Below are 16,795 nucleotides of genomic sequence, written 5' to 3'. Positions count from 1 at the left end.
TGTGTTTCACCATTTCTTCAAAATAGTGAAAGTCAAAAAGTCCTGGCATCAAAACGAAAGGGTCTGATACTGTGTTCTCTGATTCTTCAGCTAAAGGGGCTGCCTAGGGGGCCAGACAAGCTGAGGGACACTTGGCATCTTTAGCAGGACAGTCTGCATCGTACCTGGAACCCCTTTAGGCCCAGTGTCCGCCTCTACTCAGGATGTTCCAGTACTCTGGCTGATGAAAATACCCCATCTTTGTCAGTTGGGGTTTATATACATACATTTTGTGGGGGAGCGCCATGAACCCCTCTAGCAGGCTACAGAAGGACCCCTTCTCCAAATGTTTTTACATACATGAAATAACACCCCACAAATATCAAAGGAAATAAATTGCAATGCGGTTACCAAAACATAAAGACAAATCTGGGATGTAGTAAGATATGTGTTGCTTTATTAACACATCAAATAACAAGATCCAGCAGCAGGTCTAATATCTACCAAAATTGTGTGGTAGTGATGTACCTGAGTGATATTTTGCAATTCTGTAACAATAATATGTTATGAAAGTAAGTGATTTCTGTGGTTGACAAACAAATACAGTCAATATTTCTATGATGCCTACAAATTGCCTTCATAATGGAAGGGCATGCTAAATTTCAGTTAGAGACTAGAGAAAAGATAGATGTCGTTTTTCAAGTTCATGGATTACCTGAATTCTGCTCAGTGCTTTATCCTCAGATTATGAACCCCTGTCCAGATCCAAATCATCCTGGTCACCTGGAGACTAAGGCAGACCGAAGGTTTTCCTCTTTACCCCGCGTGTGGAATGAGCTAAGCCTCAGTCAGTGGTGCTAGGCTTCTTGTGAGATAATTGTACTGGCTCTGGCCTGTAGAAATGAAATGAGCATTCCACATTTAAAACGTTCTTGGAATCACATTTAAAAGAGTAAAAAACAGGACTGGGTGCAGTGGCTCATGCCTGTAATCAGTGCTTTGGGAGGCCAAGGTGGGAGGATGGTTTGAGGCCAGGACTTTGACACCAGCTTGGGCAACATAGTAAGACTCCTGGCATCGTGGTGCGCACCTATAGTCCTACTTGGGTGGCTCATGTGGGACGATCACTTGAGCCCAAGAGTTTGAGACTGAGGGAGCTATGATCACACCACTGCACTCCTGTCTGGGTGACAGAGTGAGACCCTGTCACACACACACAAAAACAAAACAAAAAACCCAAAACAGGTGAAATTTATTTTTGCATTATATTTTATTTATATAAACTATCCAAAATATTATTTTAATATGTAATTAATGTAAAATTATTCATGAGATTTTTACATGCTTTTTTTGGTACGGAGTCTTTGGTGTGTCTATTTTGCATTCACAGCACATCTCAATCTGGACTAACCACATATCAAGGGGCTCAATGGCCACATGGCTAGTGGCCATGCCATTGGGCAGCACTGGTCAATATAGTTAGAATGATACCATGTCAGGGCTGGGCAAGGCTGCAGTTGAATCCTATTTTTTTTTACCTAAGGAGAAATTGGGGTTCAGAGAAAGAAGGTGATTTGTCCAAGGTCTTGGTTAGCTAGAGAGCAAGGCTTTGGTTAGGCCCTGGTCTAGTGGATGTTCTACCATCACGCTGCCTTTTGGTAAAGGTTATGTTTTTCTAGCCCTGAGTCTGATGGAAGGCCTGAGTCTTTCAGGAGAAGCCCAGGCTTTGGGGGTCCGCCTCTGAAAGCCCAGTGATGAAAGATGCCACAAAGACAGCTAACCAGAGCTGAGGAGAGGAAAGCCTGGAACATGAAAGGCTTCAGGGGATATAGTAATGGGAGATGGGGTCACCTCATAGCAGGAAGAGTAAATGCTGGTTAAGGAATGGGTGAAGAGAAAGTGAATCTTTCTCAGAGAAATCCAGGGTGGAGAGAAGTAAACAGTAAGTTGTCAAAAAGAAATATGATAAACTGGCAAAATATTTGCAATGATATTGAATAGATGGGAACACATTAAAGTCCCTTTATTCCACAGAGGTCAAGAGGAGATGATTGGAATGAGTGGAAGGTGGAAATGACTGGTAATCAAAGGAAAAGAGGAGGAAATGGCAGAATGCTCTAGTTCTTACCTAAAAACAGATAAGGGAAGACGCCAGGGAATTGTCCTTTTCCTTGCATCTCCATCATCTACCCCGAGACTCCACCCTGACAGCTCGCTTGTCCATGGCACTGTGGGTGTGTATGGCGAGTGGCCTCTTCTGCACTGGCGGCTCCTTGAGAGCCCGGAGCATGTCTGGCTCCTCTTAGTGTCCCCAACACGTGGGATGGCAGGTTCCTGCTGCAGAGGAGGTGCTTGGCAAGCATTTGAAAGACAAATGGGAATAAAGGAGTGAGTGACTGAGGGAGAGCTGTTCTGCAGCCGGGACAGGTGCAGAGTCGGGGCCCTCGCTCTACTCTCAATGCCCCACTGTTTCTTGGGAACATTTGTAGATTGCTCGCTTCTGTCAGTCCTCTTCGTCTGAGAAATGAGAGCGTCACCTCTGCCCTCCTCAATTTAGTGGTTTAGAAAACCATGTGAAATAATCGGTATAACATGCATTGGAGGCAAAAAAAACGATAATACAAACATATACTGTGTTACTCATTTTCAGTACAAAGTGCAACTGGGCCAAAGTGGTATTAAGAATTGATCGAGTTCAGCCTCGACCAATGTATTTGTAAGGAAAATAAGATGTCCACACACAAAGCCAGAAAGCAGATTAGAGCAGATGAGAACAGCAAAGTGGATTCAGGAAATCAAAGCCTGTGTCAGCCAGGCTTGGGGCAATGTCTGCGAGCTAGCAGGAAGCATGAAGACAATGTTCACTCAAGGCGTCAGCTTGTCATAAGACCTAAGCGCCCCAGTGTCAGAGAAGTAGCCCCACCATACTGAGCATCACTGAGGGAGGCTCTTTCAGTGAGGATTAGGTTCAATGGCACATAATAGAAAAACAAAAGAACCAAAACAACTGGCTTAGGCAAGGTAGAAGTTGACTTTACTCACAGAAGTCTAGGGTTTGGAAGTCCGGAGCTAATACGGCGGTTTCATCATATTGTAAGGGACTCAGGCTCCCGTTCCTATCATCAGCGCTTGGTTGATGTTTTCAAAGTCACTTTTTGGTCTGAAAAGGCTGCTGGAGTCACAGTCAGCAGCTCTTCATTCTATACAGAAGGAGGAAGAGATGAGGGGCCTGCCTTATTCCTGTTAAGGAAGACTTTCCAGAAACACCACATGACACTTCTGCTTACATCTCTTTGGCCGGAACTTAGTCTAGGTCTACACCTCCTAGGGAGGTTGGGAAATGTGATTCTTTTAGTTGACTGCATTCCTACCCCGAATAAAAGAAGAAATGTGCAAAGATAATATAAGCAAAAAGAAACAGTCAAGCATGACAAGCACTCAGTCAATGACATCTGTTAATATAATTTTATTTTATTTTTACATTTATTATTTTAAAAAACAGCTTTATTGAGGTATAAAGGGCATAAAATAAACTACACATATTTAAAGTGTTTAATTTGATAAATTTGACGTATGTATCCACCTGTGAAACCATCACCATAATCAAGATAATGAACATATCCATCGCCTCCTAAAGTTTCCTCATGCTCCTTCGTCATCCTCCCTCCGACACCAGGGAACCACTGACCTGCCTTCTTCTCACTAGAGATTACTTTGTGTTCTATAGAATTTTATGTAAGTGGAATCATATAGTGTGTACTCATTTTCTTTTTGTTTGGCTGTTTTTTTACTCAGCACAATTTTGTGATTCATCCATGTTGTGTGTATCAACGTTTCTCTCATTGTTTTGGAGGAGGGTTGTTTGTTTTCTTATTGAGTTTTTTTGTTTTTTTTTTTTTTTTTTCCATTAAGAGAGATGTGGTCTTGCCATATTGCCCAGGCTGGTTTTGAACTCCTGGCCTCAAGTGATCCTCCTGCCTCAGCCTCCCAAAGTGCTGGGATTACAGATATGAGCCACCATACCTGGCCTTCCTTACTGAGTTCTGAGAGTTCTTTATGTATTCTGGATACAAGTCATTTTCAAATTTATACTTTGCAAATATTTTCTCTTATTCTGTGGCTTGTCTTTCTTTTCTTAAATGACACTGTCTTTTAGAAAGCTCTTGTTTTAAATTTTGATGAAGTCTGACTTACCAATTTTGGTTTGGTGCCATAGCTAATAAATCTTTGCTTAATTTAATGTCACTTTTTTTTTTTTTCTGAGATGGAGTCTCGCTCTGTTGCCCAGGCTGGAGTGCAGTGGCGCGATCTTGGCTCACTGCAGCCTCCACTTCCCAGGTTCAAGCGATTCTTCTGCCTCAGCCTCCTGAGTAGCTGGGACTACAGGTGCGCGCCACCACACCCGGCTAATAATTTTGTATTTTTAGTAGAGACGGGGTTTCACCATGTTGGTCAGGTGGGTCTCGAACTCCTGACCTCGTGATCTGCTCACCTGGGCCTTCCAAAGTGCTGGGATTACAAGCGTGAACCACCACGCCCAGCCAGTGGTTTTTGCTTGTTTGTTTGTTTATTTGTTTGTTTTGATGGAATCTCGCTCTGTTGCCCCGGCTAGAGTGCGGTAGCATGATCTCAGGTTACTGCAACCTCCACCTCCTAGGTTCAAGCCATTCTGCTGCCTCAGCCTTCTGAGTAGCTGGGATTACAGGCGCCCACCACCACTACTAATTTTTGTAGTTTTAGTAGAAACAGGTTTCACTATGTTGGCTAGGCTGGTCTTGAACTCCTGACGTCAAGTGATCTGCTTGCCTTTGCCTCCCAAAGTGCTGGGATTACAGGTGTGAGCCACCACTCCCAGCCACAATTTTTCTCTTGTGTTGTCTTCTGAAAGTTTTATAGTTTTAGGTGTTTTTTTTTTTTTTTTTTTTTAGTTAATTTTTTTTTTTTTTCGTTCTGTCACCCAGGCTGGAGTACAGTGATGCAATTATGGCTCACTACAGCCTTGATCTCCTGGGTTCAAGTGATTCTCCTGCCTCAGCCTCCTGAGTAGCTGGGATTGCAGCTGTGCAACACAATGCCTAGCTAAGTTTTTGATTTTTTGATACAAGGTCTTACTATGTTGTCTAGGCTGGTCTCAAACTCCTGAGCTAAAGCAATCCTTCTGCCTCAGCTTCCTGAAGTGCTGAGATTACTGGCCTGAAACACTGCGCCTGGTAAGTTAATTTTTTAAGATGGTGTGAGGTAATAGATGGAAGTTCATTTTTTACATGTGATATCCATGTGTTTTAGCACCATAATTGAAGACTGTCCTTTCTCTTTTGAATTGCCTTTGCACCTTTGTGAAAAAGTTATTTGTCCATATATGTGGGTCTGTTTCTAGACTCTGTTCCATTGTTTTGTCTGTCTTGACATCTATACCACACTGTCTTAATTACTGTAGCTTTATAATAAATCTTGAAATCTAGTAGTGTCAGCTCTCCAACTTTATTCTTTGTCAAAATCGTTTTGGCTGTTCTGCGTTCTTTGCAATTCTATATAAATTTTAAAGAATCAGCTTGTCGATTTCTACAAAAAATGCTGGGACTTTAATTGGGATGGTGTCGAATTCATAGATCAATTTGGGGACAGCTGACATTTTAACAGTGTTATGTCTTTTGATTTATGAACAAGATATATCTGTCCATTTATTTTGGTCTTTAAAAGTGTCAGCAATGTTTTATTGTTTTCAATGTATAAGTCTTATATGTCTTTTATCAGATGTATCCCTACATAGTTTATATTTTATGATGCTGTTGTAAATAGTGTTTTTTTAAAAGTCCAACTTACGATTGTTTGTTGCAAGTATATAAAAATACAATTGATTTTTATATATTGGTCTTTTATTCTGCGATCTTGCTAAATTCACTGTTTTTAGAGTGGTGTTAGAAGAGAGCAGAGAGAAAACAGTGGTTCAACCTACCATGTTTAACCAAAAGTTGAGACTTTTATGTTCACTTTTATCCTCTTTTTAGGTGTGAAAATTACACAATATATTTTTCTTACTTTAGTGGCCATCTTTTAAAATTGACATGTATAGTTGACAAAATCTGAATTTAATCAGTATTTCTCTCCTCTTCCTAAACAACATGAAAGCTCTGAAAGCTTAAACTCTGACCTCTCTGTCTATCTTACATGTTATTGGTGTTAAGTATTATAGTTCCACCTTGCTTTTATATTCCTGACATTAGTTACGATTACGGTTTTATCCTGTCAGTGCTCATTTAGATTTTCCCAGATTATTACTAATGACTTTGTTCACTACGTTATTTTGCATTGTCAATCTTGGTGATGGATTCAGTTTTCTTCGTAACACACATTTTCCCATAATTCTTTGGCAGAAGTATTAGTGGGACACTCTTTGTTGGAAAATACCTTTATGTTACCCTCATTCTTGAGTTATAACTTAGCTGTTTCTCTCAACATTTTGAATAGATTGGTCTTCTGTTTTCTGTCTTTTAAAAAGACTTCTCTTTGATGTATTGCAATTTCTTATGATGTGTTGAGATGTGGATTTATTTTTATTTATCCTACTTAGGACTTGTTCTTCCTGAAGGCAAGATCTATGTGTTTCATCTATTCTAGAAATTTTATAGCTATTATCTTTTCTAGTGTTGCCTTCTCACCTTTCTCTCTATTTTCTATCTTTTGATCTGTGGTTCCATGTACATAGGACCTTTTGTTCTTTCCTCTAAGTCTCTTATTCTCTTATTTTATTTTTAATCTGTTTTTTGTTTGTTTGTTTGAGACAGGGTCTCACTCTATTGCCCAGGCTGAAATGCAGCAGAGTGATCACGGCTTGCTGCAGCCTCAACCTCCTGGGCTCAAGTGATCCTCCCACCTCAGCCTCCTAAGTAGCTGGGACCACAGGTGTGAGCCACCATGCCCAGTTAATTTTTGTATTTTTTTGTAGAGGTAGGGTTTCACTATGTTGCCCAGGCTGGTCTCACACTCCTGGACTCAAGTGATTTACCTGTCTTGTCCTCCCAAAGTGATGGGATTATTGGTATGTACCACTGTGCCCTGCCTTATTTTTAATCTTTTTATGTCTCAAGCTACATTGTAGCTAAGCTCCTTAGATCATTTCCAATTTAGTTACTCTCTTCAGCCATGTTTAGTTTGCTGTTTAAAACTTACCAAGTTTTAAATTTCAATGACCATATTTTTAGCTTTTAGAAAAACCAGTTCATTATAGTCCAAATCAGCTTGTTGATTTTTGTTTTAAATTGCTATTCTTGGCCCTTGTCTAATGTCATTTTCTTGTATGCTCAGCTATGCATTAAGCAGGACTTCATTATTATTATATTTTGTATTTTATCTAGAACTTCTAGGTATTTTGTAGCAGGAAGGTTTTCTGGTTATCTGAACCATGATGATGAAAAAAAAAAGTGTCTCATTGGTTTTTTCAAACTTTCTCCTCCAGAGAAATTCTGCTTTGTTCACAGCGTCAAATGTTCCTTGGAATTCTAAAACTTCCATTGTTCTATGTATGTGAAGCATGCTGGGATGCCTGGGTGGTGGAGTGTGGTTACTTCACATTAAACTGTGGGCTTTTTTAAGGTCAGGAACTGTGAAATGTGTTTTTCCTGTATCTCACGTGTCCTGGCAGGGTACTTGCCACGTAGTCAGTGCCTGATAAACAGTTGGCTGATTTCCTTATTTAACATTTGCTTTAGAGCCAGACACCTCGCTAGCGGAGATGCACATGTTTTTTGTTTTGTTTTGTTTTTTGAGATGGAGTCTCGCTCTGTCGCCAGGCTGGAGTGCAGTGGTGCAGTCTCCGCTCACGGCAACCTCCGCCTCCCGGGTGCAAGCGATTCTCGTGCCTCAGCCTCCTGAGCAGCTGGGATTACAGGCATCTGCAACCACGCCCAGCTAATTTTTGTATTTTTAGTAGAAACGGGGTTTCGCCATGTAGGCCAGGATGGTCTGGATTTCTTGACCTCGTGATCCACTCGCCTCGGCCTCCCAAAGTCCTGGGATTACAGGCGTGAGCCACGGCGGCCGGCCTGAGTTGCACATGTATTTTTAAAGAGTTCCATTGATAACTGAGTTTTTCCGGACCAGAACGTGGACTGTGGCCTAGGCATGGCAGTGCCTCCTGATTGGCTTTGGAAACTCAGGTTCATCTGTAGGCTGTTATTCTTAAAACTGGCCACTAGAGGGTGAGAATGAGCCACAGCACAGCAAAGTCCTGTTTCAACCTTCAGAACAGCTGGAGGACAGTCAATTCAAACACACTAGGGAGCACCTATCATGTGCCAGGTACTGTGCCAAACCCCCCCTGCCTTCCAGGACCTCATAAATGGCCAGTGGCCCCTCACATATAGACACAACTCTTGTACAAGGCAGAATGGAACGTGCACGAAGAGGTACAATCCCAACTCCTAGATCTAGGGGGGTCTCAAGAAGGGGGACTTGTGGGTGTCTCTCCTGTAGAACTCAGATTGGTCAATCTGTGCGAAGGAAGCTTACAGGACCTGCACCATCCACCCTCTCAGTCTCAGTCTCACCCACCTCTTCACACACCTGTTTCATGTGCATATGGCTTTACCGCTGCCTGCTAGAGACCACCCAGGCTTTGCAGTAGACTATTTGCATGACCCTGGACTAACCACTCTCTAATCTTGGATCTCTTTATTTAGGGATGATAATACCAAGTCCTTTCTACTTCACAGGATTGTGTCAGATTTAAGTGAAGTAATGAAGATCAAAGTAATTTTGAAAATTCATCAGTGCCATATATTTATGAAGCTTTAAAATAATTGTTAATATACATTTCCCTAAACTGCCCTCAGAGCTTAGGAAGTTTGGGTCCACCATGGGCATTTACCGAATTAATCAGAATGTAAACTCTTGCAGAAGAGGAGACGCACAGTAAGCCGAGATATACCAGGCAGGTTCGGACAAATGTCAGAGCCAGGAAACAGCAGTGTCATTAAAGTGTGAAGCTGAACACTGTGCTCTGACGCTCTCTGGGGAGGTGTCAGCCTGGCATCCAAGAAGGGTGGCCCTGTGGGAGGGTTATGCTCCAGCCTGTGGAGAGGCGCACTTTCCTTTCCCAGGCAGGGACCCTGAGGAAGAGGAGATTAAGAATGGGTGGGGCATGATGCTGCCCTAACCCCTGACATAAGTTCCCAAGAAGAAAAGCCACGGTCACTTTTCAGGACCAATAAAGGAACTGAATGGTAGAGAGAACTTGGCCATCCTCTCTCATGCTTGAGGAAAGGAGACTGACCCCTTCTCAAGCTGGTGGGAGATTTAAAGCGCCTGTTCATGATCCGTGGGATGAGCGGGGAGGAGGAAAGACTGGAAATGTCAGTCACCGTGCTCATCGCCTGCTGCACCGAAGAGCACCCCAGTGAGATCCTCACGGCCGTTTTCTTTCAGAGTCTATTTTTAAAAAGTCTTTATTGATTTGATCAAACTGGTGTTTTTAAAACTTCAGTTAAGGTGAGCTTTCCATGCACACACATTGGTGTGTGTGTGTATGTGTGTGTGTCAGGGGGCTGCTGGGGTGGGAATGGGGACCAAAGAGAGACTATTTTAGAAGAGCATCCTTCTGACAGGGTTTTAACCTGTTCTCTGCTGTTTTATGTTAGAGATTTATTTGATCATGCAGTCAACAACAGCACCAACAGTACCATCTGGTTTGCTGATAGACCTTTTTTTTTTCTTTCTCAGCTTTTATTTTGGAATTGGGGGTACATGTGCAGCTTTGTTACAAAGGTATATTGTGTGATGCTGAGGTTTGGGGTATGACTGAATCCATCACCCAGGTAGAGAGCATAGTACCCAATGTGTAGTTTTTTAGCCCCTGTGCCCCTCCCTCCATCCCTCCTCTAATATTCCCCAGTGTCTGTTGTTGCCATTTTTATGTCCATGTATGTGCAATGTTTAGCTCCCACTTATAAGTGAGAACATGTGGTATTTGGTTTTCTGTATCACTTAGGATAATGGCCTCTAGCTGCATCTATGTTGATGCAAAGGACATGATTTTTTTTTTTTTTTTTTTTTTAGACAGAGTCTCGCTCTGCGCCCTAGGCTGGAGTGCAGTGGCGCCATCTCGGCTCACTGCAAGCTCCTCCTCCCAGGTTCACACCATTTTCCTGCCTCAGCCTCCTGAATAACTGGGACTATGGGCACCCACCACCATGCCTGGTTAATTTTTTGTATTTTTAGTAGAGACAGGGTTTCACCATGTTAGCCAGGATGGTCTCAATCTCCTGACCTCATGATCCGTCCGCCTTGGCCTCCCAAAGTGCTGGGATTAAGGCGTGATCCACTGCACCTGGCCAATTTTGTTCTTTTTTATGGCTGTGTAGTATTCCATGGTGCATATGTACCACATTTTCTGTATCTAGTCCACTGTTGATGGGCACCTGGGTTGATTCCATGTTTTTGCTCTTGTAAATAGCACCGCAGTGAGCACATGGGTGCATGTGTCCTTTTGGTAGAATGGTCTATTTTCCTTTGGGCATATATCCAGTAATGGGATTGATTGCTGGGTCAAATAGTAGCTCAGCCTAACTTCTTTGAGAAATCTACAAACTGCTCTCTACAGTGGCTGGACTAATTTGCCAGCAGCATGTAAGTGTTCCCTTTTCTCCGCAGCCTTACTAGCATCTGTTATTTTTTGACTTTTTAACAAAAGTCACTCTGACAGATGAGAGATAGTATCTCACTGTGGTTTTGATTTGCATTTCTCTGATGATTGGTGGTGTTGAGCATTTTGTCATATGTTTGTTGGCTGCTTGTATGTCTTCTTTTTTTTTTTTTTTTTTTTTTTTTTTTTTTTTTGAGACGGAGTCTCGCTCTGTCGCCCAGGCTGGAGTGCAGTGGCCGGATCTCAGCTCACTGCAAGCTCCGCCTCCCGGGTTTACGCCATTCTCCTGCCTCAGCCTCCCGTGTAGCTGGGACTACAGGCGCCGGCCACCGCGCCCGGCTAGGTTTTTTTGTATTTTTTAGTAGAGACGGGGTTTCACCGCGTTAGCCAGCATGGTCTCGATCTCCTGACCTCGTGATCCGCCCGTCTCGGCCTCCCAAAGTGCTGGGATTACAGGCTTGAGCCACCGCGCCCGGCCCGTATGTCTTCTTTTTAGAAGTGTTTGTCCATGTCCTCTGTCCACTTTTAATGAGGTTATTTGTTTTTTGCTTGTTGATTTAAGTTTTATATAAATTTTGGGTTTTAGACCTTTGTTGGATGCATAGTTTGTGAATATTTTGTTCCATTCTGTAGGTTGTCTGTTTATTTCCTTGATGGTTTCTCTTGCCGTGCAGAAGCTCTTTAGTTTAATTAGGTCCCTCTTGTCAATTTTTGTTTTTGTTGCAGTTGCTTTTGAGGACTTAGTAATAAATTCTTTGCCAAGGCCATTATTGAGAAGGGTATTTCCTAGGCTTTCTTCTAGGATTCTTATAGCTGGAGGTCTTAGATTTAAGTCATTGATCCATCTTGAGTTATTTTTTGTATGTGGTGATAGGTAGGGGTCCATTCTTTTACATATGAATAGCCAGTCATCCTAGCACCATTTATTGAATAGGCAGTGTTTTCTCCATCGTTTATTTTTGTTGAGTTTGCTAATAGACATTTGATAATACAGAACTTGGATACGACTTTTGGACACACTTAGATGTGGAGATTTTTCTCTTGGTTGCATTTGTGTGTGTGTGAGAATAAGGAGAAAGGACTAATACGTGGTCACCTCTGCTGCTGTAGCAGCAAGGAGAATCTGGCAGAGGTAGACTCTCTCTCTGTGTGTGTGTGTGTGTGTGTGTAAGTGTTGGCCATGACATATTGACACATCCTGTAATGACACTAACCTCCCATGTGCTTGTCATTCTCCAATGTGCTAGGCTTCAAAACTTCACCAGGGGGCGCAATTGTAATTTCGCCCATTCATTTCATTCATCAGCCATTTATCTAGTTAGCCTCTACTGTATGCCTGTCACTGAAATGCATGGTTTTGTTTTAAACCTCATTTGAATCCTGTGAGGTAGATTGAATTACCCCTCTTTCCATAAAGGGAATTGAGCTTTAGGAGAGGTTAAGTAAATGACGTCGTCAGCAATACATGGAGAAGCCGGAATTTGAACCCGTGTTTTTCTGCCTGCAGAATGTAAACCCAATACCCTTACACCCTGCTGCCTCTCCCATGTCATGCTATCTCAAAGATTGAGTTCTGTTCTCCAACCCTCTCCCTCTTGGATATCTTTACAGTACTTGGCTCTCCACTGAGCTAGCCCATGGAAGTCCCTGTTCACCTGACAAGCAGGTGAGCACCTCGGCCCTTAGCCTGGGTTTCTGTTTCCTTATAATATCCCCATTTGAGACCTTGTCATTCACATCTGCATTTTATTTATTATTATTATTTTTGAGATAGAGTTTCACTGTGTTGCCCACGCTAGAGTGCAGTGGTGTGATCTTGGCTCACTGCAACCTCTACCTCCCAAGTTCAAGCAATTCTCCTGCCTCAGCCTCCTGAGTAGCTGGGATTACAGGCACTCTCCACCATGCCCAGCTAATTTTTGTATTTTTAGTAGAAACGGGGTTTCACCATGTTGGCCAGGTTGGTCTCAAACTCTTGGCCTCAGGTGATTCGCCTGCCTCAGCTTCCCAAAGTGCTGGGATTACAGGTGTGAGCCATCATGCCCAGCTGATATCTGCATTTTAAAGGCACTTTTCCAACTTAGATGTTATGGAAGCATCCACTTTTCATTTTACCTGTCTCTGTGGCTTGTCCTAAGTCTCCCTTAAGGTGGCTGTTCCCCTAAACTCAGAGTGACTTTTGAGAGGAGGGATGCTGCCTCTGAGAGGGACAACCCTTTAAGCTATTTCCAATTAGCATTACAGCACCCCAGTCAGGACTGTCTGGCGAGGAGAGCAGAGTCTTGCTGGAGGCCACTTGAGAAAGTTAGAAGTCCATCTTGACCTGAATGATGGGACAGAGGAAAGAGAAGGCTTCCTGAGAGGAGAGTGGTCAGCAAAGGCTGGGACCATGGAATTCTGTATGAAGATTTGGCTAAAATATGGGGTGAAGGCAAGCGGCAGATGGGCTGAGGCTTATCTGACTTAGGGCTTCAAAGGAGCCCAAGCTAATCATTTTCTCAGCACAATTTTTGCTTATGTTTTGCTTTTGTTTCAGACCACGAGCCAGGAGTGGGACAGAGGGGTGGGAGTGAGTCTTGAGTCTTATTATCCAGTTGACAAACTGAAGTCTTTCTATTTTTTTTTTTTTTTGGTAATGACTATAGAGTTTTCTTCACATTTCACAGATTGAAACCCTTTACTTTGAGAATATGGCTAAATCTGCTCAAAGATACTGCCCAGAGCTATTGATTTGCTCTCTCCAAAAGGACATTCTTGTCATTAAATCATATTTTCCTAAAGATGGGATGTAGCAAACCTCGTTGACTGCAGCCTAGTGCATAGCCAGCTTCTTGAGCTCAGGAAGGGCCTCTCCCACACTGGACACAGGTGGCTCCCTCACTTGTTTCCAGAGGTCCTCTTTAGAGCTAGCACCTGTCTCCAATAAGCCCCCCAAGGAGATTCAAGGAGAACAGCACAGAATGGGATGCAGCTGGGGAAAACAAGCTTGGCAATCCTGCACAGACCGTATCAGACTGCAGCCATCCACCTGTTACTGTCTGTACTCCAGATCCTGGCCACAGGCCTGGATGAAAAGCTAAACTCCAAAAACTAGTCTATGGAGTTAAAAGTCAGGATAGTGCTTACTGCGGGGAGAAGGGAAGGGAAGGGGTTTAGTCTATGGAGTTAAAAGTCAGGATAGTGCTTACTGCAGGGAGAAGGGAAGATAAGGGGTTGGGGAGGGGCATGAGAGGAGCTTCAGAATGGTAAGATTCTGTTTCTTGATCTGGGTGGTAGTGACTGGGTGTGTTCTCTTTGTGATACTCTCTCGAGCTGTACACTTAGGATTTGCGATCTTTTCTGTAAAATATTTCAATAAAAGACATTTATTTTTTAAAAATCCAAGTTTCACTGCTTACTAATTGTATAATCTTGGACCAGTCACTTAGGCTCTCTGAGCCTCGGTTTCTTCATCCCACATGATGGGGCTGTGATAATGCCTGCCTCACAGTGTGGTGAGGAACACGTGAGCGAATGCCTACAGGCTCTCAGTGCAGGGCTTGGCACATTGCTCAGTAAACACTAGTTGTGTCTGCTGTAGCTTCTGTTGCTCAGGATGCACTAGACTGCTCCCTGCATGGGTCTACTCTGCTTCCATGCCTTTTCCCATCTCCAGGTCTCTGCTCACACACTGCCCTACCTGATCTTCTCCCCCTGGACCCCCATCACCAAATCGCATTCAGGGCACACACTGAAGACTCTTTTCCTCACCCTGGGTTTATCCTTTGCTTTAGCCTTTGTTTATCCTGTGTCCCCGCAGCCCCTGGTGAACAATCTACGGGACCCTTAATTTATCCCCATCTCTCTCTACCACCAGGCTAGGAGCACAGCCCTCTGTAGTATATAGCTTGGTATTGCAGCAAGCACCTGGCAAGCTCTTGCTCAGGGATATTGATTGAAATGCAGCATCACCGGCTTCTCTGTGGGATATGTGGTGTGGTTCCCTGAATGGGAGGATTTGAGATGCCTCCCCCCAGAGTTGTTCCTTTGTTCCACCATCTTGCATTAAAGTGCCATGTTGTGTTTTCACTACTGGGAAAATATCATTTGAAAAATACACAGCAAGTGTTAGATGGTGCATCTGGCCTGCCATCTTGACAGGAGAAGGGTGAAGAATCAGGGATGGATCCGTGGCTGGGGCTAGGTCCTGGCTTGGACGTTTGGTGGTGTTTGGTGCATCCAACGTAGAGATCCCAGGCCAGGGTCAGGGAGCTGCTTCCCGAGTGGGTTCAGGTCTTGTTAACTGGATACACTACACCTGGTGCATTCATCCTCCCTTCCTACTTCTGGGCTCTGGGCTTCCTTTTTTTTTTTTTTCTGGGGACAATAACTATCCTGCTGCCTTCACAATACATCCAGAATCCAACCACCTCTCAACATTTCCACTGCTTACCCTTTGGTACAAGCCACCATTATGTGCCAGATGAAATTCTGTAATAGCTTCATAACTGGACTAGGCTCCCTGTTTCCATTATTGCCCTTTGTAGCCTGTTCTCCCCATAACAGCCATAGCCATATTTAAAAAATGTAAATTCGATCAAGTTACTCACTGGTTTGATAATCCCCTAGTTTCTGACACACTGAAGAATAAAACCCAGTGTTTTTTGTGATCAACTAGACTATGTATCACCACTATCCATGCCCTATAACTCCCTACTAACTCTAAGACCTCACCTCCTACCCTTCTCCTTCTTGCTGTTTTTTAGTCGCAATGCCTTACTTGACAGGACTTGGCTGGTACTTGATGACTGCATTGCTTCCTTCTTGAGAACTTTGCATTGGCCATTCCCTCTGCCTGGAATGTTCTTCCCCTGATAGTCACACTTGCTTACTGTACTGGGTCTCTGCTGGATGTGACACTCACAGCAGCCATCCTTGAATGGTTTATCCCTTAACCCTGATTTAGTTTTTCATTGAATTTATCTGTTTTAGTCTCTATCTGTGTACTTGCCTTTCCTCTATGGATAGTTCTTCTGGGTCTGTCTCCTTGCCAGAATGTAAGCAGGGACTTATGTCGTTTCCTACTGCATCCTGAGGATCTAGAAGATGGTCTAGCACAGCGCAGTGCTCGATAGAAGTTTACTGAGTGGATAAGTGAATGCAGTGAGATGGTGAAGTGAAGAGTATAAGCATGACCCCTTGGTTGAGACAGTTGCTGTCCCATACCTCTGCCTCCAACCGCAGCAAAGTCACTTGTCTTTTAGCCAGGCCCTGGTATTCCCCAGACTAGTGATGAGAGCCTGGAATCAACTAATTGGCTTCAGATCCCAGCTCTGCAGCTTATTGGGTGTGTGGGCTTAGGTAAGTTGCTTCATCTCTTTGAGCCTTAGTGCCCTCTTCTGTAACAAGTAATAGCCACAGCTCTTATACATGTATATTGGAGATAAAAATGGTATACTCCATGATACCAGGCAGGGCTTGGAGGAGTGATGCCCAGAGGCCCAGCTGTCCTGTATCAGGGTTTGACCTTCTGACTTGCAGGTAGACTTGCTACCTGGATCTGGACTGTGATTTTTGTCAGGGCACCCCTGAATTATTTTTATTCCTGCATGGACACAGACGGTGCCTTACTGCTGGACCTCTTTCTCCAATTGCTGCAGCTACACTCTACAGGCTAGGGCTTTGCAGGGCCAGAAGGCCTGTGATGCCTTCTGCTTTCACATGTGCATTCAGGAGAGACATACCAGGAAGCCCCCTTGGCCCCAAATCTAATCCATGTTCTTCAATTTGGCTCTATTAATAAGACTGATTTTCTTTCCTTCCTTCCTTCCCTCCTTCCCTCCTTCCCTCCTTCCCTCCCTCCCTCCCTCCCTCCCTCCCTCCTTCCTTCCTTCCTTCCTTCCTTCCTTCCTTCCTTCCTTCCTTCCTTCCCTCCTTCCTTCTTTCTTTTCTTTCTTCACGAACTCTCGCTCTGTCGCCCAGGCTGGAGTGCAGTGGCGTGATCTCTGTTCACTGCAAACTCCACCTTCCGGGTTCACGCCATTCTCCTGCCTCAGCCTCCCGAGTAGCTGGACTAATTTTTTTTTTTTGGTATTTTTGGTAGATTTCACCGTGTTAGCCAGGATGGTCTCTCGGTCTCCTGACCTCGTGATCTGTCCACCTCAGCCTCCCAAAATGCTGGGATTACAGGCGTGAGCC

This window comes from Papio anubis, chromosome 1 (genome assembly GCF_008728515.1).
Source record: "Papio anubis isolate 15944 chromosome 1, Panubis1.0, whole genome shotgun sequence".
In the NCBI taxonomy this organism is placed as follows: Eukaryota; Metazoa; Chordata; class Mammalia; order Primates; family Cercopithecidae; genus Papio; species Papio anubis.
The sequence above is the reverse complement of the archived record's forward strand: the minus strand, read 5'-3'. Positions refer to the sequence as shown.